Here is a 22,690-nt window from a genome sequence, read left to right on the forward strand (position 1 = left end):
AAAATTAATTCAAGATGGATTAAAGACTTAAATGTTGGACCTAAAAACATAAAAACCCTAGAAGAAAACCTAGGCAATACCATTCAGGACATAGGCATGGGCAAGGACTTCATGTCTAAGACACCAAAAGCAGTGGCAACAAAAGCCAAAATTGACAAATAGGATCTAATGAAACTAAAGAGCTTGGGCACAGCAAAACAAACTACTATCAGAGTGAACAGGAAACCTACAGAATGGGAGAAAATTTTTGCAATCTACTCATCTGACAAAGGGCTAATATCCAGAATCTACAAAGAACTCAAACAAATTTACAAGAAAAAAACAAACAACCCCATCAAAAAGTGGACAAAGGATATGAACAGACACTTCTCAAAAGAAAACATTTATGCAGCCAACAGACACATGAAAAAATGCTCATTATCACTGGCCATCAGAGAAATGCAAATCAAAACCACAATGAGATATCATCTCACGCCAGTTAGAATGGCAATCATTAAAAAGTCAGGAAACAACAGGTGCTGGAGAGGATGTGGAGAAATAGGAACACTTTTACACTGTTGGTGGGACTGTAAACTGGTTCAACCATTGTGGAAGACAGTGTGGCAATTCCTCAGGAATCTAGAACTAGAAATACCATTTGACCCAGCCATCCCATTACTGGGTATATACCCAAAGGAATATAAATCACTGCTGCTATAAAGACATGTGCACACATATGTTTATTGCAGCACTACTCACAATAGCAAAGACTTGGAACCAAGCCAAATGTCCAACAATGATAGACTGGATTAAGCAAATGTGGCACATATACACCATGGAATACTATGCAGCCATAAAAAATGTTGAGTTCATGTCCTTTGTAGGGACATGGATGAAGCTGGAAACCATCATTCTCAGCAAACTACTGCAAGGACAAAAAACCATGTTCTCACTCATAGATGGGAATTGAACAATGAGAACACATGGACACAGGAAGGGGAACATCACACACTGGGGCCTGTTGTGGGGTGGGGGGAGGGGGGAGGGATAGCATTAAGAGATATACCTAATGTAAATGATGAGTTAATGGGTACAGCACACCAACATGGCACATGTATACATATGTAACAAAACTGCACATTGTGCACATGTACCCTAGAACTTAAAGTATAATAAATAAATATATATATATAAAGAAAAGAGGTTTAATTGGCTCATGGTTCTTCACGCCATACAGGAAGCATGGTGCTGACATCTGCTTGGCTTCTGGGGAGTCCTCAGGAAGACTACAATCACGGTGGAAGGTGAAGAAGGAAGAAGAATGTCACATGGCCAGAGCAGAAGCAAGAGGGAGGGAGGGAGGTGCTATACACTTTTAAACAACCAGATCTTGTGAGAACTTACTATCACAAGGACAGCACTAAGGCGATGGTGTTAAACCATTCATAAGACATCCACCCCATGATCCAGTCACCTCCCACCAGGCCCCACCTTCAACATTAGGGATTACATTTCAACATGAGATTTGGGTGGGGACACACAGGCAAACTATATCATTCTGCCTCAGTCCCTCCCAAATCTCATGTCCTTCTCACATTTTAAAATACAATCAGGCCTTCCCGATAATCCCCCAAAATCTTAACTAATTCCAGCATCAACTCAAATGTCCAAAGTCCAAAGTTCCATCTGAGACAAGGCAAGTCCCATGAGTCAATTAAACCTCTTTTCTTTATAAATTACCCAGTAACAGGTATTTCTTTATGGTAATGGGAAAACGGACTAACACAGTGGATAAGAAGGAGCCCTTGGATTCAATCATTAGGAAATCATATTTGTGTCCACTGTATTAGTTTGCTAGGCCTGCATAACAAAGTACCAAAAACTGGGTGGCTTAAACAGCAGAAATTTATTGTGTCACGGTTTTGAAGGCTAGTAACGAGTGATCAAAGTGTCAGCAGGGTTGGTTCCTCCTAAGGGCTGTGAGGAAGGCTCTGTTCCAGCCCTTTCTCCTAGTTTCCAATAGCCTCAGGCATTCTTTGGCTTGTAGATTATATTCTCCCTGTGTCTTCATATCATCTATTCTGTACACATCTGTCTCTATTTCCAAATTTCCCCTTTTTATAAAGAAACCAGTCATATTGTATTAGGGCCTACCTTAATGATATCATTTTAACTTGATTATCTCTGTAAAGACCCTATTTCTAAATGAGGTCACATTCTGTAGTACCAGAGGCTAGCACTTCAACACTTCTATTTTGAGAGGACACAATTCATCTCAAAATACCCACTGAATGAGCACTTTCAGCTCAGTAGTATACACAGAAGGCAGACCAAAAAGGGATAAAGGTTGAGATATGATAAGGTCATGGAAATTGGCTGGGAGTAGGGTGCTAGAAGAGGCTGGAGAATGTTTTACAGGTGAAAGGCACCAGGAAAAAAGGAGAACTTCAAGATCTACAGAGAGAGGATAATTGACAGAGCACAGTCCTGAGGGGAATGAGAGCAGTGAATTATCAGAAAGAAGGTAGGATGCCACTTCTTTGGAAACAAAAGAGAAGGGAAAAGAAGCTTTAACCAACTTCTATTTGTGGGAATTTCTGGAGCTATCTTCATCACCTCAGCCCAAATCTCATTCCAGATTCTCGTGAGGCCTGCCTCGTATTTCTTCAGTAACTTGCAGCGTTAGCTTTATAACTTTATAACAGCTTCATTTGCAGCTTTAAAATTCTCAGGTACTGTTTACCACTTGATACAAAGTATTACAGGATCTTTCTCATAGTTATTTCGAGAAAAATGTCAGTGGGCTCAAGAATATAGCACAACACAGAAGACAAGCAATTGAACAAATGAACACACACATATAAAGAGAAGGAGACAATGTCACACAGAACAATCAGGTCTTGTCACTACTTAAACCAGACCATAGCTCATTGCTCTGTGCAGCTGAGGTTGAGCATGCCTGAGGCAAAGGCCTGCAGGCACAGACAGAGAGAAAGCACCGAACAAGGGTGTCAACAAAGCATGTGCCTGGGCCAAGACATGTGACAGAGAGGAGCCCTCCATTTGCAGCTGTTCACACTCCAATAATGGGACGCTCAGAAAACAACTACAAAATCCCTCATCCTCATTTCCTGCTAGGGTAAGCAACATTTAAGTGTGGACCTAAAAATCTTATCATAGAATGAACAGTTTGAATAAAAAGCATGCCATATTGCCTAGAGTTTCAATATTTCAACCCAGTTGTCAAAATCTGGAGCTTCTAGGCAAGAAGCAAGTCCTACAGACAGATATGAAATAGACACTTTTGGAAATGGACATTTTGGATATGATGACCCTATTAGCCACCAGAGCTCCAGTGATTCTGGCAGTGCTTTTTGGAGTTGGCCCTGGTGCTGCTGATCTGGGGAGTTCATATAGCATACCTCCTGCTATCACATCATGTTCATTTTGGCAAATTAAAAGAGCCCATTAGAGAAAGTTGAAATGCTTTCCTCAGGAGCTTTTATCAAATTAGTGCAAGGATACAGAATATGACCCTAAAACCCACTGAGTGCCCAGCTTGACTTCTAACCATGAACAACAGTAGGCTCAAGAATATAGCACAACACAAAATACAAGCATGATAGCATCATCAGTATTTCTCTCTCCCATCACAATTTCTCTTGGACTCATACACATAGTATACATTTATGGAAATAGCTTATATATAGCTTACCTAAAAGCATGCTTCATTCTATATAAAATGTGATATAAGTGAGCACTCACTCTACACACTTTATTCTTTCACCAATTTGACAGTTCTCTTTTGAAATGAAAAGCTCTCATAAACCAGCACGCTTTGTGTGTGTATCTTGTGTGTGTGTGTGTGTGTGTGTGTGTGTATGTGTATAACATAACCAAGAGAATATTTTAGTATATAAAGCAATAAAGGCCTAGATTTCACAAACCGCATCCCAAAAATAAAATGAAAACTTCAAAAACCCTGACAGGTTCAACAATTAAGCCCTTTCTCTTTAAGGCATTATTCATAGAAAATGGTTTTTGAAATTTTATATCAAATTATAAATGTTATTATGTAGTCCAACTGTTATACTACCTGTTCATAACTCAAATATTTTGTTTTCAAAGCAGAGTTTACATGAAGAAACAAAGCCCAGAAACAAATCCCATGGACTACTAATTCAATCAGACCATTCATGGCTTTGCTTTCTTTCTTCCCTCGCTTCATCTCCATTTGGGAGCTATGAGGCAATTAATGTTGTCTCTATGCGCTCTGGTTAACCACAGAAGAACTCAATTCAGAAAGTCCAACTGTTGCTCACTCATGTCAATTAAAGGACTCTATGCTTAAATCTGCTGCAGGCCATCTTTTAGAAATGAACCTTTGTGGCCAAAATTATCAGATGGGGAAAGGCACTGAAAATTAATTAGTGCTGTTCCTAGGTATCAGCAAGGATGTTGCAGTGCCATTGTGCTTTAGGAAACTCATCTGGGACTTGAAGCTACACTCAGAATTTGCACTATCTCACCTATTTTCTAAATTGATTCTTACAAATGACAGATACTGGCAGGTCACTTCATAGAGGGTAAAAGTCAAAGAGCAGAGAACCAAAAATTGGGCTAAATCTTCAATTCACAATACACACGGCCTTAAACTTCTGCTTCAGAAGAGATTTGTACATCAAGGTTGGCTCTTCAAACTAGCAGAGATACGGAATCAGCCTCCAAATTGTCACTGCTGACATGACATTTAATGGTGGGGAAAAACTCAAGTGTCCTCTTTTGTGTGACTTGTTGAATGTCAGAATAAACGACGTTAAATGTTCCAATGTTTATTCTTTCTTGCTTCATGCTAACCTTTCCATCTTTATCCTACCACACCCTGCTCCTCCCCCCTCAAAATCAGCAAAGAACTCAATTGGCCTGTCATGATGATGGAATGTACCAATGTCTTAATTATAACACATTGTCTTGGCTAGAACAAAAAGTGTTTCCATTACAATATTTGCCTTGACACACTGTCACTGCCCAATATCTCTTTTCCATGTTGTAGTCAACAAAATTGTGAGGGGATTATCTCTCACCAAATTTTAAAAATAAGTGAGGTATCTCCTGACATACAGTCTACTCTGAGATCCCGCCAACCCAGGGATGGGGCAAAGCCTCATAGAGTGAATAGACTCTTAAGAAACAAAAGTTGTTCTCATTTACTCTCACCGCCAGGCACACACTTAAGGGTTCTTCAATTACCTCACTGGTCTCTCTTTTAAGTGACCTCTGCTAGCTCTTCCTTATCTCCTTGAACTTTAAGTGTTAGAGGGCACCAGGGCCTTGTTTTTGGACATTTTCCCTTCTCTATGCTCACTCCCTTGGTGATCTCATCTGTGTCATTGCTTTAATTTCCATCTATATAGACACAACTTCTAAATGTTTGTGCGTGTGTGGGAAGGGGGATGTGATCTTTTGAAGCCCAGATATATGCATCAAACTGCCTCCTCAATATCTCCTTTTGGATATCAATAGGTGCCTCAAATTTAACATATCCAAAACCAAAACCCTGACTTTACCCCCAAAACCTGCTCCTCCTCAATCTTCCTCATCTAAGTTAATGATAATCTCATCCTTTTTGCTGTTCAGGTCAAATCCTTAAGATAATCCTAACTCCTGTCTTTCTCTCCCACTCCACACCCCATCTGTAAGAAAATTCTCTTGACAATACTTTCAGAATATATCTAGACTACACTCTCCTATATACCACATGTGTATTACTTGTCCTACTACCATCCTTTATTTTACTCAATAGCACTTATCACCAACACACTATGTGTTGCATTTATTGATTAATTCTGTCTCCCCTGATACTTGAATGTACAGTCTATGAGGTCAGGGATTTATGCCTGTATTGTTCTCTGCTCTATCCCTAGCCCCTACAATATACCTAGCACATGGTGAGTGCTCAATAAACATCATTACAATAAATGAATTAAAATTCCAAGGCAACTAGTCAATTCAGAATAAAACTAAGGAAAATCTATTAAAGTAGTTATGTATTCAATTAAATATTCATTCCAGCCAATTATTCAATTATTTGAGATATATATTCAATTATATACATTATATATATATATGTGACACAGGGTGAGAGAAAGAACTTAAACCAGTTAGCAATTAAGCAATAGAAGCAGAAATGAGGGTGGAGGGGCTGAGCAGAGGTAACCCCAGCCCCTGGGGCACCACCAAGGCAGCCAAGGTCAATTTTGTAGGCCTGAATGCTTTAAACAGTAACTTGCAAAGTTTATGACAAACTATTATTGACAACTCAATTAGCCATCCAAAAAAGGCAGATTCATCTAGCTTCTAACTAAAAGCTTTTTATTTTGTTGCATAAAATGGCTATAATCAATTATAGATGTAAACAAAATTACTAAGTATAATTATTTTTTATCTGATATTTCATCATCAATAGAAAAACAGACAAGTTTCTTCAGGAAAAAGATAGGTCCTGTAAGAGGGAAATGTGGTTTACTAATGAATTAATGATCACATTTGTCCTTTCTACTTTAAAGCCTGGACTTTCTCACCACTTATTTCCTTCACTTGAGTGAGAAAGCTATCTTTGCAATAATCTTTTTTAAGTCGGGAACTTCAACTTAACTTGCATTTTTAATTTTTACCTTTTGATATTTTTTTCCAAGACATATTTTACCATGATAGGATTTCTCAGATGAAAGCAGAGTTCAAGGTAGGTTACTACACACAAGTCTAATTAAATATTTGAGAAAATGGGTCTTTTGAACCAGCAACAGTTGAAAATTTTATTTATTCATTTTCTTTCTAATATACTAAAATTGAAATGTGGGGGTTTGAGATGACTGAATAAATGCTAGCCCAAACATCAACTCAGCTTCTAAGATGGCAAAGCTGGATAATAACAAAAGCACTGGCTAGAATTCAGAGTCTTGGTTTCTATACCTGTAAGACTGATAGTAGCTCTCTTCCTTGCCTCTCTCAATGGATTGCTGTGAAACTCAAATACGAAAACAATGGGAATGGGCTCTGTCAATGATAAAATGCTGTCCATGTATAAGCCAAACTACTGGGGAAGTAGGGGGAACTTGCTTCTACTTATTTCCCAAGCTGGGTGAACAAACAGAATTGTTAAAATGTCAAAACATTTGGCCCCCATAGAAAATAAAATGTTTTAAAAAGCAAAAGAACATTATTGTGTTGAATCAATAAAAAATTCCTTTTATGTTTCATCTGCTATGATGTGTTATCTTTGGAGACAATATATGATGTCTCTCTTTTAAAAATGTCACAGCATTGAGGATAATAATTTCTCTTAGAAGATCCTTTTTGAAAAATGGCCAAACATAAATCTTTTACCCTCAATTTATGTCATAGCAATCGATAACCAGAGTGGCTGGCTGACTTGTAATTGGCTATATTCTACCCAATATGTCTCTTGATTCTAGAATGCAGGGTTACAGCAACTACTTTTACAAGACCCTGAGATACATATTGAAAACCAGCTACCTATATAACACTACTTTCTAATATGTCAAAAACTTTATCATCTAACTTGGGTGGAACAGTGTCCTCTCTCTTCCCTTTTATCCACATAGTCACATTATGCTGTACAATTGTACATCATTTTTTCCCAGTCTCCTTTGCTAATTTGAAGATTCTTACATGTGGAGGCTACTGAGTGATTATTATCATACTCTCCAGTTTTAATTCATAAATGGATTAAGTACAACTTAACACATTTCTACAGCTGAAATGAGTGTGGTTACTTCACAAGTCATCCACTGACGCCAACTTAAACCACAAAACCATAAAATGAGGAGCCTAAGCTTTGTGATGTTAGTTACAAGACAGAGCTTCAGTAAACCTATGTAAATAGTTCAGTCAGTTGTGCCTCAACCTCCCAACTCTGCAGCCTTCCCTGATACTTTCTCTTGATCCCTGTATTCAGAGGCAGGCAAAAATGATTGGTAATAGGTGCAAATTTTAGTCCCCACCCTAATGTGACATGTAATTAACAGAGATAAGATATTTAAAAGGTTAGGTAATATTTATTTTATTGAGTACCTACCAAATGAAAAGGACTTATAGATACTGTGTCACTTATTCATTCATTCATTTATTCATAAATAACTTATTAAATGTTAGACAACCCAAAATAAGCAAAGCAGAAAATGTTCCTACATTCATGTAGCTTAAAATTGAGTGTGAGAGACAGCTATTTAAACATTATCAAACTACTTCTGCTTCCAAGTAGAATGTAATAAGTCACAGTAAATAGACACTTCTGCTGTAATAATTACTTAAATATGAATAAATTATAAAAATGGTATTTAGATGCCTGAGAGAACTTTGATAACAATTAGGACTAGATGAATTAAATTTCCATAGAGTAGACAACCATTCCAAGCCCTGCACCACAAAAAAATATAAAAGGAATCCTTGAGACAGAAAAAAAAAGATACCAGACAGGAAAATGGAAATGCAGGAAGGAATGAAGAATAGAGGAATGAACTAATATGTGGGTTAATATCAATAAATATTAACTTCACAAAGTAATAAAAATACTATCATGTAGAATTCATATTCAATGACAACAATAACAAAAAAGCAAGATAAAGGTAAAAGGAGTTTTGAGGTTCTAAGGTTTTATATTGGCTATGGAGATATGGCTAAATAATAATTTTCAGTACAGTGAAATAATTCACAAATACATGCTATAATCTCTAGAGTAGCCTCTAAATGTATAGCACAAATATGTATAACTAACAAATTATTAGAAGAAAACACAGAACAGAACAATGTATTTTGTAATTTATCCAAAAGACAGTAAGATGACAGAAGAAATATAAAACAGATGAGCCAAGAAGGAAATGAAAGACAACGTGGTACATATAAACTCAGCTATATCAGTAATTACAATGTATTTAAAAGAACTAATTACTCCAAATAAAAGACTAAGATTACAAAACCAGACAAAAAACAACCAAAACCAAAACACAACTATGTACAATGATACCAAAACAAGACACAGGTACCACAAAAAATAAGATGACAGACCAACATATTTTATGAATATAGATGCCAAAATTCTCAATGAAATACCACTAAAACAAATTCAGCAACACATAAAAAGAACTATGTACCATAGCCATAGGGAATCTATCTTAGGAATTCTAGCTGATTTGGCATATGAAAATCAATCAATGTAATATAACATATAAATATAATAAAGGACAAAAATCACATGATCATCTCAATAGATGCAGAAAAAGCATTTGACACAATCCAACACTCATTCATGATGAAAACATTCAACACAGTAGGAATACTAGGAAATTTTCTCAACCTGAAAAATAGCAATCTATGAAAAACCTACAGCCAACATCTTACTCATTAGTGAAAAAAAAAATAATGTTTTCTCCCTAACATCAGAAGGTAGATAAGGATGTCCACTCTCATCACTTTTACTCAACATTGTCCTGGAGATTCTAGCAGGGCAATTACACAAGAAAATGAAATAAAATTCATCAAGTTGTAGAGGAAGAAATAAAACTGTCTCTCTTCAGAGATGACACAATCTTATACATACAGAGGAAATCACAAGAAATCTCCTCAAAAATCTATTAGAACTAATAAGAGAGTTCAGCAAAGTTCTAGAGTATAAGATCAATATACAACAATCCATAGTATTTCTATACATTACCAATGCACATTATGAAAATGAAATTAAGAAAATTCCACTTACAATAGCATGAAAAAGAATAAAGCACTTAGAAACTTTTTAAAGGAATGCAATATTTATATATTGAAAACTACAAAATATTGTTGAAAGAAATTATTAAAGAAGACCTAAATAAATGAAAAGACATCTTATATTTATGGGTTTGAAAAATTACTATTGTTGAGATGGTGATACTCCCCATATTGATCTACAAATTCAATGCAATACCTTTCAAATTCCCACCTGGATTTTGTGCAGAAATTGACAAACTAATCATAAAATTTATACAGAAATGCAAGAGACTCAGAAAAACCAAAACAATCTCAAAAAAAGAAGACTCATTCTTTCAAATTTCAAAATTTATTACAAAGCTACAGTAATTAAGACATTGTGAGTGACATAAGGATAGACATACACCTCAATGGAATAGAAATGAGAGCCAAATAGCTTGGCAGTTCCTCAAGGTATTAAATATAAATTTAACATATAACCCCAGCAATCCTACTCCTAGATATATACTCAAAGACATTGAAAACATATGTTGACATGAAACCTTTACATAAGTGTTCATGGCAGTATTACTCATAATGACCAAAAGGTGGAAACAACCCAAATGTCCATCAGTTAATGAATGGATAAGCCACATATGTTACAGCCATACACGGGATGGTTTTCAACATAAAAAAATGAAGGACTGATATATACTACAAGATGGATGAACCTTACAAACATTATGCTAATTAAAGAAGCTAAACACAAAAGACCACATTTGTATAATTCTATTTATGTGAAATATCCAGAATAGGCAAGTCTCTAGTGACAGAAAGTAAATTAATATTTTCTGGGGCCTTGGGATGAGGGGGAAATTGGATGAGAATAATGGATATCTTTGGGGGATAATGAAAATGTTCTAAAATTAGATAGTGGTTACAACTTTGAGAATAGGCCAAAAATTATTGAATTGTACACTTAAAAGTATGGAAATTATATCTTGGCTGAGCATGGTGGCTCACACCTCTAATCCTAGCACTTTGGGAGACTGAGGTGGGCAAATCACCTGAGGTTGGGAGTTCTAGACCACCTGGCCAACATGGTGAAACCCGTCTCTACTAAAAATACAAAAATTAGCCAGATGTGGTGGTGCACGCCTGTAATCCCAGCTACTTGGGAGGCCAAGGCATGAAAATCACTTGAACCCAGAAGGTGGAGGTTGCAGTTGGCTGAGATCGAGCCACTGAACTCCAGCCTCGGTGACAGAGCAAGACTCTTATCTCAAACAACAAAAAATAAAAATAAAATAAAATATAGTTAACTTTATTATTCTTACAAGAGTTAATTTTTTAAAAAATATATAAGGGCACGGAAAAGTCCAAAGTAAAAGGATAAAAAAATTAAGTAATTCAAACATTAACCAAAAGAAAGCCTGTCATAACTATACTGATATCAGGCAAAGTAAATTTTAAGGCAATAAGCATTATTATAGATAATAGAACAACATTTTATAATAAGTGGCAAAAGCCTTTCAGTATCCTCAAAATGATAAAGAAGTCATTATCTTCAACAAGAAGATATTATTATCCTAAAACTATATACACAGAATAATATGGCCTCAAAGTATATAAAGCAAAAAACCAACAAAACTAAAAGCAGAAATTGACAACTCTCCAATCATAAAGGAATATTAACACACTTATCTTAATAGCTGATAGAACAGGCAGACAAAAAAATCAGTATACATATAAAATTTCTGAAGAGCACAATTAACAAACTTGACGTAATATTCATTTATAGAGCACTGCATACAAACAAGCCAGAATCCACATTTTTCATGTCACATAGAGTATTTATCAAAATCAATTATATGAAGAAAACCTCAACAAATTTTAAAATATTGAAATCATTCAGAGTGTTTTTTTAACCAAAATAGAATTAAAACAGGAATTAACAACAGAAAGATAACTAGGAAAAAAAACTCAACTGAATGAAAATTATACAGTACACACAAAACAACTATCACCAATGGGTCATGTTAGTTTAAGTATGAGTTCAAGTCTTTAAGTCTTTGCTATTCTCCTCTGAGTCTGTTTTGTAACAATGTGGTTCAGGGGTCAGCCTGAGACTTTCACGATGTTTACACACAGGATTAGGAGATCTCCTTCTACAACTCTCTACCCTCTGGGAATTATCCTTCACTCTCCAGACATGCTTACCTGGGTTTCTTTCCCTAATTCTCCTAGCCAGGAAGGCAGCACCATTTCTACTTGAGTTTTAGCTGCCTTTACTGTCCTGCCTCACTGAACAACTGATGCCTGCTCTTGGATCAAAGCCACAAAAAACAAAAATATCACAAAACGCCCATGTCCATTATTTCAAGTTTCAGTTCTCCTTCACAGCTTGCCCATCTGTACTTTCTCCTCAGTATCCTCAGGTAGTTATCTTTGTATTTTGCCCAGAGTGAAGAGTTACCAGTGGGAGAGTTGATCTGTTGGGGAGTTGATCTATTGATCTATAACAGGAGCTAGAGGCCTGCTTTGTGATTTTAATTTACATTTATCTGATGACAATGAAGCAAGATGACCATGGCCTTCTCATTAGAAAATATAAAAATATAAGATAATGGAATCGCATACCTAAAGTGATGAAAGAAAAAAAGTTCATCCAGAATTCTATATATAATAAAAATATCCTTCAGGAATGACAGTGAAATGCATTTTCAGAAAAAGAAAAACTAAGAAAACACATTATGGTATTCTTTAGACTAAAGGGAAATAATAATAGAGAGAGGCTTTGAATTTTTAATGAAAATAATTTAAAATGATTTAGTTCTTAAATTCTTTAAAACAAATATTATTGTTTGAAGAAAAAGCATAGCATTTTCTTGTGTGGTTTTCAATGTAGGTAGATGTAATATATATGATAATCATAACATAAAAGATGAAGTGGGGGTTAAAGGGACCGATAGGATTTAAAAGTTCTTACATTTTCCATGAAATGATACAATATTCATTCTAAACAAACCGGTAAAGTTTAGGGAGATATATATATATATATATCCATACATATATATCCACGTATGTATCCACGTATATATATCCACGTATATATATCCATGTATATATATCCACGTATATATATCCATATATATATCCACGTATATATATCCATATATATATCCACGTATATATATCCATATATATATATCCGTATATATATCCATATATATATATCCGTATATATATCCATATATATATATCCGTATATATATCCATACATATATATCCGTATATATATCCATACATATATATCCGTATATATATATCCATACATATATATCCGTATATATATCCATACATATATATCCGTATATATATCCATACATATATATCCGTATATATATCCATACATATATATCCATACATATATATCCATACATATATCCATACATATATATCCATACATATATCCATACATATATATCCATACATATATCCATACATATATATCCATACATATATCCATACATATATATCCATACATATATCCATACATATATATCCATACATATATATCCATACATATATCCATACATATATCCATACATATATCCATACATATATATCCATACATATATCCATACATATATATCCATACATATATCCATATATATATCCATATATATCCATATATATCCATATATATATCCATATATATATCTATATATATCCATATATATATCCGTATATATATCCATATATATATCCGTATATATATCCATATATATATCCGTGTATATATCCATATATATATCCGTGTATATATCCATATATATATCCGTGTATATATCCATATATATATCCGTGTATATATCCATATATATATCCGTGTATATATCCATATATATATCCGTGTATATATCCATATATATATCCGTGTATATATCCATATATATATCCGTGTATATATCCATATATATATCCGTGTATATATCCATATATATATCCGTGTATATATCCATATATATATCCGTGTATATATCCATATATATATCCGTGTATATATCCATATATATATCCGTGTATATATCCATATATATATCCGTATATATATATCCATATATATATATATATATCCAACTAGCAACTAGCAAATGCAACTATATATATATAAAAAATTTGCTAGTACAACCACTAAAAATAGTGTAAGGGTAGTGTTAATAGGATAAAACAAAGATTCAAAGAGACTGATCAATTTGCCCAAGGTCATGTCACCGCTAACTGGCTGAGCTAAGATTTGAACCCAGATTGTCTAATTCTAAAGCCCATGCTCTGACTACAGGCTGCCTCTTCAAACTTTGAGTGTAATCAAATCCATAATCTTTGAGTTTCTATGCACTAAGTCGCAGAACCATACCTTAATCCAAGAACTGAAACTCCACTATTTGTCTCATAAATATCAACCAGCTGCTGGGCAGACTATTGGTCAGCAGATGTCCTCTTGATGCCCTGATACATGGCTTTACATGTGAGAAACAGCTCCTAACATTCTAGTCATAAAATATAAAATATCATATATATATATACACATATATGTATATATATGTACATATATACGTATACATGTATATGTACATATATACGTATACATGTATATGTATATATATACGTATATATGTACATATATACGTATGTGTATGTATACGTATATATACGTATATATATACGTATATATGTGTGTGTATATATATATATGCTCTCATTAGCATTTCAGAATTGAAAACTATGAGCAGCTGAGATTATGAGAGCTGGCTCCAGGCTTTAGGGAAAGTGTGGGTAAAGGAGGCTGTAGACTGGTAGAAGAGGGTTTAGAGGAAAATTGATGGGCAGGTGGAAGAAAATAAGGCAAAATTCTAATCATATGGCCTAATTGGGGCAGTTCACCTCAGCCATAATGAATACAGGCCCTGGGAATAAAAGGAGATCCAAGCCTTCCCTGATGGTAGGGATGAGACGTCCTAATATCCTCTCTGCCTCAGAGCTGGTTGGGGTAAGTACACAGGTTGGATCCTGGAGAAGGCAGAGACTGACAGTCAGAGCTTTCCCTGAACAGAGAGAATGTTCAGTAGTTTATTGCACAGAGGAAAATAATATGGTCTCCCTGCAGAGTTTGATGTATAGGAATGGAACAATTCTACGACCTACTATTTTGCTCCTATAACATAAACTCATCTCTAAAAATCATCTCAATCATTTCTAAAACACCCCTCCATCACTTCTTGTGCCTGCTTCTCTTGGAGAAATGCAGAATGTTTTAGAGAATATCAACAGAGAGAATGCTGAAGTCTTTCTGTCCCCAGGCTAGCCAAGTCCCAGAGAAAAGTAGAAGGGATGAGATTAAATTCTGCCAGCAAATCCCCTAGACATCATTCTTGGCATGAGCTTCTCTTGCCCAGCCCTGCACAGGCTGGTTCCTTGGGCTTTCATCTTCTGAATATACTGGCTTGTCTTGCTAACCAGGAGGCCATTTGACAGCCATAATTATTTCCCAGGTGTATTGCAGCATGAGGGTTTATTTATTTTGTGGATGGCTGAGCCAAATCTGGGAGGATAAGTCTAACACCATTTCTTCCTAATAGCTCAGTTGTTCCAATACCATTTTCTTCTCAACCTCCAAAATACAGGGTACTTTATTTATTTCAGTATTCTTTGTGCATTTAACCACCATTCTCATTCCACAGGCTTTGGTGAATTAAAGTAACTACAGTTACCAACTCTTTTTATTCAAAAACTCTTTATGAGTTGATTGTAACTGCTTCTCCAATTATAATTGCTTCCTCTTCACAGGCTTCGCTATTCAAGACTCTGAGTTACCTTGATCATGAAACTTCAATGTGGAAATTTCCCAAGACCATATTTTGAAGTAGCCTTTTTAACCCTGAGAGTGCTTTTGAGAGCTGTGTCTACATTAAATTCTGAATCGTCCTTTTATCCCATATTGCAGCCACAGAGATCAGACTGGTGGTTGACAAAGATTTAATCAGAGCATTTAATACTCTCAAATTCCTGCCAGTTGATTGTGTCACTTTATTTAAAAATGAACAAAGCAGTTAGAAAAAAAGTTATTATAGTCCTTGGAAATTTTCAGTCACAAGTCAAAACTCTCTGTAGTGGGAACTATGGATGGATTCACATAAATGATGGTTTAGTGTATGGGGGATATTATATCTATGGTGCAACATATGGGTGAGGCACAAAAGAACCTCAGTAATCTGGTCATACAATTACAGAAAGGAAGGAGGCTGGAGTTTTAAAAGCGTGGGTTTCGGACTCAGACAAACCTGGATCACAGTTCTGCCATTTCCTAGTTGTTACTTTGAGCAAGTTACCTCATGTCTTTGAGGTTTAATCAGTTCATCTATAATGTGGGAAGAGCAAAAATATCAAATTTACAATGTTGTAAGGATGAAGACAGTAAGGACGCAAATAACTTGAGAATAGGCTCTGGCAGATGACCAAAGCTCTGCTGATCAGAAATATTTTGATTAATCCCAGACTCTGCTGTCAGTTAATCACACATCCTCTATTCCAGTCAACCTCTGCTACTTGAAAGGCAGGATATTGGCGGTGGTGGTGACAGTGACAGCAGTTACCCTTTATTGATCTCTTTCTATATACTGCTCTGCTAAGTACCTTACATGCACTGTTTTACTTAATTTCACTTAATCCTGACAACCACTCTATGTGGTAAGTGCCAACATAGTAGCTAACCACAAGGGTTTTGCAATCAGAAAGATCTGGGTTTGAAGTGTGGCTCCCCTACTCAGTAGCTGGGTGACTTTGGACAAGCCATAGAACCTATTTCAGTAAACAGAGTATCAATTTCCCCATCTGTAGCAAAAATATACTTCTTATTTCATAGGCTGTTGTGAGAATTTAAGGGGATAGTATAAATAAAGTTCCTGGCACATAACAAGTGTTCAATGTTAGACTACTTCCTTCTCTCCCTATAAGTTAGTACAAAAAGGGCAAATGAATGAGTTTATATGTTACCTTATCATGCTTTAAATCTAAACATTACACCAAAATTCATAGGAAGAAATATAGTAAAGAAATAAACTGAAAAATCAAGCCATCTTGGAAGAAAGCTGAAAGGATATTTTTATCTTAGCTTTTTCCAATATTACTCCTGAAAACAGTGCTATTTTTATTTGAATGTAGTGTTATTTCTCAGTTTTATTTACTTGACAGCTGCTTCGATAGTTCTTCACTGGGGTCATGTTTACTGAAAGAAAGCATATTGTGACATTTGAATAAGCCATTTTAGAGGCTCCATTTTGACCAAATATAAACAATATAGATGTCAGGCAAGCAGAGTCAGAAATCAATCTAGCAGCAAACTCCATCTTAATGGCAACACACATCAATTGTCAATTCCCAGAAACACTCTAACTGCCCTCTTACCAGCAAGAGACAGGGCTCCACTCTGTGCAGAACTTTCACAAGCTGCCTCTACTACAACATGCCACGTGTTCAGTGTTCATAACTTCCCACCCTCACTCACTCTGTACCTTTTTCCTCACTCTGATTTCTTTCATCCACTGACCATCAACATTTCAACTCTAAATCACTCCCTTAGCTGGACAGATAATCTAGTCCATCCAGACATATTACTTTGGTTTCCTCCTGCTCAAATGGTTCTATCATCTCCCCACCTAGCCCATGCTGGTAACACAGAGTAAACTCTTCTTAAATTGACCTGGCTCCATAGAAGACTTCAGCCCACACACTGTCACTGCCAGCAGCTTCCTAAACCTGTTCTACCACAGCCTTGTATACAGCCCCGCATTGACAGGTGTGAGTAAGAGGGATCAGCAACCCAACAATCATCCCTGACAAAAGCCTGAACTTGAAGGCAAATGGGATTTTCATGGAACAAACCTTTCTTCTAGGGTCCCTCTGGTACGGGAGGGTGGCAGGGAAATGCTGGGAAAAGAAAGGTGGGGTCCTTGCTAGGGCTCCATCCCCGGGCCTGTGCCCATGGGCCTAGGTGAGGACAGGCATTTCTGTTTTTGTGCCCAAATGTTGCATTTCCCAAGACCACCCTGGCCCGCCACGCCCCTATCCTGTGCCTATAAAAATCCTGAGACCCTAGTGGGCAGAGACACAAGCAGATGGACATTGAGAGGAACACACCGGCAGAAGAACACAAGAGCAGACAACAGCAGGCCACCAACCGGCTGGGGCGGTAGGAGGAGAGCTTCCACCATTCAATAAAACCTTTCACTCATTCTCCAAGCCCACGTGTGATTCGATTTTTCCAGTACACCAAGGCAAGAACCCGGTATACAGAAAGTCCTCTGTCATTGCGATAAGGCAGAGGGTCTAATTGAGCTGATAAACACAAGCTACCTACAAACAGCAAAACTGAAATAGCATACTGTAACACACGCCCACTGGGGCTTCAGGAGCTGTAAACATTCACCCCTAGACACTGCCGTGGGGTCAGAGTCCCACAACCTGCCGGTCTGCATGCTTCCCCTAAAGGCTTGAGTAGCAAGGCACTAAAGAAGCAAGCCACTCCCCCTGTCAACCACCCCGCGAGAGGGACAAGGGAGCTTTTTCCTTTTCACCTCTCTCTTTTTTTCACCCCACTTCTTGCATTATCCCAGTGGTAGTTTCGTTTAAGATCAATCTCCACTATTGCCCTAAATTAATGTTCCCTCCGTAAGTCTTCTTTATCAGTACCTAGCTATTTGGATTGGCACTCCCATTAGCCAAGGCAAGTGACTGCAACAAAGGAAACATCTTTCTGAGTTGCTACCGAGCACACCAGTATTTTCATCAGATTCAGCTGAATGGCACAACATCCACCTTTCCATTTAGGAAACATGTGTTGGAGGCTATGGGCACAATTACAGTGTAAACTTTGAGACTTTTGTAGCAATCAAACAAGTTATTTATACTCCTCCTTGTTACCAAAAAAAAAATGTAAGGTAGCTTACTGTAAATAATGTGTACACATGAACATACAGTGTGGAATGAGAGACAATGGAGACTCCATCTAATGGGTTGGGAGCGGGAAGGGAAGTGATGATGAGAAATTACCTAATGGGTACAATGTGCATTATTTGGGTGATGGATACGATAAAAGCCCTGACTATACCACTATGCAATATATCTATGTAACAAAATTATTCTTGTACCTCATAAATTTATACAAATTTTTTAAAATTGTAAAAGAAAAAACAATATGTCAGGAAATCAGGGGAAGGTGAAAATAATGGTAGAAAGGTTAAAACAGGGACAGGAGAAAGGTTAGTACTTAAAATGTCTACTGGAAGTCCAAAACATTGGCTAATTGGTGAGCTACAAATTTGGCCAGTGTGAAGAAGGAAAAGCAGTTACATGATTTACAACGCCTATAGGAAATAAGCCAAACAAGAGAAGCATGGGTATTCGTGGGTACCAAGACAAGACATCACATTACATTATCTACAACAACATAGTTCATAGGGCTATTTCCTCTATGATCCCTCCTATAGGCCATTGGCTTCGAGCCAAAGCACAGTCCAGCTTCTACAGCGAACCAGAGTTACGGGATTTAGATAAGCAGCTCTCCAAAGGTCTGGCTTAATTTAGAGAGAGGTTTTAGAATTTTTGTAGGAATGGATGGATAACAACATTTGGGTGACCCTCCCTAAATATGGTGCCCACAACTGAGTTTTGGATTTTAGCATCAGGAGGTCCTTGAAAATGTTGCTTGACAAGTCACTAAAATGGAGCTCCTTTAGACTACCAATGAAGAACAGAATCATGTCATTTAGCAGTGAGTCTAGCTGCAGTGAATCAAATACTCATGTCAGTCATTTAAAAAATACAAAATAATCATAAAATGTCTAACATAAAACAACATAATTTCCTGGTACACATTTTTAAATAAATCACAAGTGTAATTTATAAAATAAATCCTAAGGTCGCCTCCATGATGCCCTCTTTCTGGTATCCACACTCTTATATAACGCCTTCCCTCTGAATGTGGGTAGGACCTGTGACTTGCTTCTGACTGACACATATGGCAAAAGTGATCTTACTCTGGTGATCAGGTTACATTGTATACCACTTCATTTTGTTAGCAGTCTGTTTTTACAGACTCCTTGCTGGTTTGATAAAGTTAAGTTTCCATATTGGGGAAGTCCATATGGTAAGGAACTATGGATGATTTCTAAAAACTGTGGGCAGCCTCTTGGAACTGAAGACAGCCTCCAGCCAACAGTCAACACAAACCTAGGGCCCGCTGTACTCTTAACCCCAAGAGAATGAATTCTGACAACCACCTAATTGAGCTGGGAAGGAGATTCTTCTTCATTTGAGTATTCAAATTATTATACACCCTGACTGGTACCATGAGTGTAGCCTTATAAGACCCCAAGCAGAGGACCCAGTTAAGCCACGCCTATATTACTGATCACAAAAACTGTGAAGTAATAAATATGTGTTGTTTTAAGCCACTATGTTTGTAATAATTTGTTGTACAGAAATAAGTACCCAATATGGCCAGGTACTGTGGCTCATGCCTGTAATCCCAGCATTTTGGGAGGCCGAAGCAGGTGGATCACTTCAGGTCAAGAGTTTGAGACCAGCCTGGCCAACATAGCAAAACCCCGTCTCTACTAAAACTACAAAAATTAGCTGGACGTGCTGGCATGCACCTGTAATCCCAGCTATTCAGGAGGCTGAGGTGGGAGAATCGCTTTAACCTGGGAGGCAGATGTTGCAGTGAGCCGAGATTGTATCACTGCACTCCAGCCTAGGAGACAGAGTAAGACTCCATCTCAAAAAACAAAAAAAAAAAAAAAAGAAAGAAAGAAAAAGAAAAAGAAAAGAAAGAAGTACCCAATACAAGATAGATTTGTTCTAAAATGTGTGCCAGAGATATAGACCAATGGAACAGAACAGAGCCCTCAGAAATAATGCCACATATCTACAACTATCTGATCTTTGACAAACCTGAGAAAAACAAGAAATGGGGAAAGGATTCCCTATTTAATAAATGGTGCTGGGAAAACTGGCTAGCCATATGTAGAAAGCTGAAACTGGATCCCTTCCTTATACCTTATACAAAAATTAATTCAAGATGGATTAAAGACATAAATGTTAGACCTAAAACCATAAAAACCCTAGAAGAAAACCTAGACAATACCATTCAGGACATAGGCATGGGCAAGGACTTCATGTCTAAAACACAAAAGCAACGGCAACAGAAGCCAAAATTGACAAATGGGATCTAATTAAACTAAAGAGCTTCTGCACAGCAAAAGAAACTACCATCAGAGTGAACAGGCAACCTACAGAATGGGAGAAAATTTTTGCAATCTACTCATCTGACAAAGGGCTAATATCCAGAATCTAAAATGAACTCAAACAAATTTACAGAAAAAAACAAACAACCCCATCAACAAGTGGGTGAAGGATATGAACAGACACTTCTCAAAAGAAGACATTTATGCATCCAACAGACACATGAAAAAATGCTCACCATCACTGGCCATCAGAGAAATGCAAATCAAAACCACAATGAGATACCATCTCACACCAGTTAGAATGGCGATCATCAAAAACTCAGGAAGCAACAGGTGCTGGAGAGGATGTGGAGAAATAGAAAAACTTTTACACTGTTGGTGGGACTATAAACTAGTTCAACCACTGTGGAAGTCAGTGTGGCAATTCCTCAGGGATCTAGACCTAGAAATACCATCTGACCCAGCCATCCCATTATTGGGTATATACCCAAAGTATTATAAATCATGCTACTATAAAGACACATGCACACGTATGTTTATTGTGGCACTATTCACAATAGCAATGACTTGGAACCAACCCAAATGTCCAACAACGATAGACTGGATTAAAAAAATGTGGCACATATACACCATGGAATACTGTGCAGCCATAAAAAGAAAATGAGTTCTTGTCCTTTGTAGGGACATGGATGAAGCTAGAAACCATCATTCTCAGCAAACTATCGCAAGGACAAAAAACCAAACACCGCATGTTCTTACTCATAGGTGGGAACTGAACAATGAGAACACATGGACACAGGAAGGGGAACATCATACACTGGGGCCTGTTGTGGGGTGGGGGGAGGGGGGAGGGATAGCATTAGGAGATGTACCTAATGCTAAATGACGAGTTAATGGGTGCAGCACACCAACATGGCACATGTATACATATGTAACAAACCTGCTCGTTGTGCACATGTACCCTAGAACTTAAAGTATAATAATAAAAAAAAGATCATTCTAAAATTTATACAAGCCCTTAGAACAGTTAAAAATATCTTACCAAAAGAAGAATAAAGTTGGAGGAATCACTCTACCTAATATAAAGTCTTACTACATAGCTACAGTAATTATGACAGTGTTATATTGGCAGAGGGATAAATACATCAATGGCACAAAGAATAGATAGAGAAACTGGAAGTAGACCCAAAACAATATGGTTAACTGATTTACGAAAAAATTTCAGAAGCCATTCAATCAAGGAAGGATGGGGTGGTATTTTTGTTTTTTGTTTTAACAAATTGTGCTGGATAAATTGACATACCTATGGAAAAAAAAAAAGAAATGAAGTTTGACCTAAACATCATACTTTACACAAATCTTAACTCGAAATGGAGCATGGGCATAAATCTAAAACTTCAAACTGTAAAACATTTAGAAAAAAATAGGAAAAAAATCACCAGGATCTAGTGTTAGTGGAAGAGTTCTAAATGTGATCCATAAAACAAAAACAAATAAACTGGACTACATCAAAACTAAAAAATTCTACTCTGTGAAAGACCTAATTAAGAGGACAAAAGACAAGCTACAGGCTGGAGACAATATATTTAATCCACGTATCTATGAAAGGACTCATATCTAGAATATATAAACAACCTTAAGAATCTGACAGTAAAAAAACAATC

The sequence above is a fragment of the Gorilla gorilla genome, chromosome 13 (genome assembly GCF_029281585.2).
Source record: "Gorilla gorilla gorilla isolate KB3781 chromosome 13, NHGRI_mGorGor1-v2.1_pri, whole genome shotgun sequence".
Classification (NCBI taxonomy): Eukaryota; Metazoa; Chordata; class Mammalia; order Primates; family Hominidae; genus Gorilla; species Gorilla gorilla.